General features: G+C 28.4%; 1 protein-coding gene across 4 annotated transcripts in view; it reads right to left on the bottom strand.

The window, feature by feature from the left end:
- Nucleotides 1-2,500, bottom strand: part of LOC145293848 (uncharacterized) — a 144,407-nt gene that overhangs the window by 86,249 nt on the left and 55,658 nt on the right. The window lies entirely within an intron of this gene.

The following is a 2,500-nucleotide window of genomic DNA, read 5'->3' as shown; positions in this document are numbered from 1 at the left end:
ATGTATTTTTGAACGATGAATACAAATTTCGTATCAAAATTAATATAATTACGCATTCACTAGATATCTGAGATTCAAAAAGTATTCAACACACAAAAAAAGTAGTTTTAATTAGCCAAATATTTGTCATGTGGTGGTTCAGAAAGTTGCATAAATCCAGATAACTGTTTACGGCGAATTATTTATTTTAGTCAATTAATGTTATATGGATGTTACATTATGTGGATGACTATATATATATATATATATATATATATATATATATATATATATATATATATATATATATATATATATATATATACAGTGATGATCATATTTATTGGCACGGTAAAATAAAAGTTAAATTTTCTCTAATAAATTCTAAAAAAGGGATTAAAGAAAATAACAAAGTATATTATGTATTTTTAACTGGCCTTTCCGATGCAGCAATCGGATTTTAGAAAAAATAAATAACAAAGGAACAACAAACATAATTGCAAAAAACCCTTGTTCAAAATTATTGGCACAATTGTATAGCCTTTGGCCTTGATTACCTTCCTCAGTCGCTTTTCATAGTTTACAACCAAGTTGTTGCACTCTTCAGTAGTAATTTTAGCCCACTCTTCCTGACAATAATCCTCCAATTGAATAAGATTCTTAGGCTTCCTTTGCATTACCCTCAATTTTAATGTTCTCCATAAATTTTCAATTGGATTAAGGTCTGGGCTTTGTGATGGCCACTCCAAAACATTAATATGATTGTCCTCAAGCCATTTCTTAGTCAGTTTAGCCGAATGCTTTGGGTCATTATCTTGCATGAACCACCAACGACGACCAAGTGAGAGCTCTTTAGCAGAGTCTTTCAGGTTTTCATCCAATATTTTAACATAATCTTCCTTTTTTATGCTACCTGTGACCTTAACAAGTCGCCCTGGTCCAGAGGCAGCAAAGGATCCCCAAAACATCAAACTGCCTCCACCGTGCTTCACTGTGGGTATGGTGTTTTTAGGCAGGAAAGCTTCGCCAGATTTTCTGTAAATATAAGACACTTTATTATGGCCAAATAACTCTATTTTCGTTTCGTCAGTCCATAGAACACGTTTCCAGAATGCAACATCTTTATCAATATGACGTTTTGCAAAGGCTAGCCTTGCTTTCAGGTGCATAGGCTTCAATAAGGGAGTCTTTCTCGGATGACATGCTTTTAAACCAGCTCTCTTCAAAACTCTACCAACTGTATGTCGAGATACATTCACTCCAGAGGTGCTCTGTTCATCAACAATCTCCCCAACAGAGATCCTTGGGTTTTGTTTTACTTGTCGAACAATTTTCCGTTCATCTCTTGGGGAAAGAATCCTTTTTCTCCCTCTACCCTCTAAGATTCAATTTGAAATTTATTATTCTCCAAATGGCACTTTTATAAATTTTACAAAGTAAGATATAAAAATGTAATACCTTACTTTGTAAAATGTATAAAAGTGCACTTTGAAGATAAATAAATTTCAAATTGAATCTTGTAAAATTATTTTTAAAGCCTATAGTAAAAACATTTTGTTTAACAATTTTCATGCCTTGGATGAAAGTCTTTTCTAACTTGTATCGTATCTTTTTAAGATTATATTTTATTTTATTTATTAATTTGGATTTTTAAAAATGAATGTCGTTTTGCATGCATTTATAAAAACTCTCATACTCTCTATTTCAGTTAGTATTTATCCTCACACTACAACTCATTTTTGCAACCCCTCTTTGTAATTATTACAAGTCTGAATATTCTCTCTGTTTCAGTTTGTATTTCTCCTCACACCACAACTCTTTTTGCAACTCCCTCTTTGTCATACATGTCTGAATAATGAGAAAATCTGAATATTTTTAACAAAAACTTAAAAATAACTTTTTAGATTAAATTCTTTCAGAATAGAAAATTTTTACAATTTAATAAGGAACATATTTCATATAAGTTTCATTAAAAATATTCAGTAGATAACGAGAAAAATAGAGATTAAAATTTCAAAAGGACTGTATAACTGGTTACGCTCAATAGTAGTCCTCGCCAGTGAAAGTCTTTGTTACTGTTATTCTATTATTGTTATTATTATTATTTAAAACATTTTGTGTCCTGCTCTTTTGTGCGAGGACTAATTTATATATATATGATACATTACAATATATATATAATACCTTACAATATATACATATATAATACATTATATATATATTATAATTTATTATTTATATATATATAAATAATACATTATAATATATATATAATACATTACAATATATATATAATACATTACAATATATATATATAATACACAAAACACACACACACACACATATATTTATATATATATATATATATATATATATATATATATATAGCAAAAATGGTAATTAATAAAAACCTGAAGAAAGTGCTCAATACTATTGTAGAGCAAATATGCGTTTTATTTTTTTATTACCGTTTTTTCTGTTTAGTTATATTACAGTAACGATAATAAAAATATAACGTGTA

The sequence above is a fragment of the Euprymna scolopes genome, chromosome 15 (assembly GCF_053919585.1).
Source record: "Euprymna scolopes isolate OS-2025 chromosome 15, ASM5391958v1, whole genome shotgun sequence".
NCBI lineage: Eukaryota > Metazoa > Mollusca > Cephalopoda > Sepiida > Sepiolidae > Euprymna > Euprymna scolopes.
The sequence above is the reverse complement of the archived record's forward strand: the minus strand, read 5'-3'. Positions and strand labels throughout refer to the sequence as shown.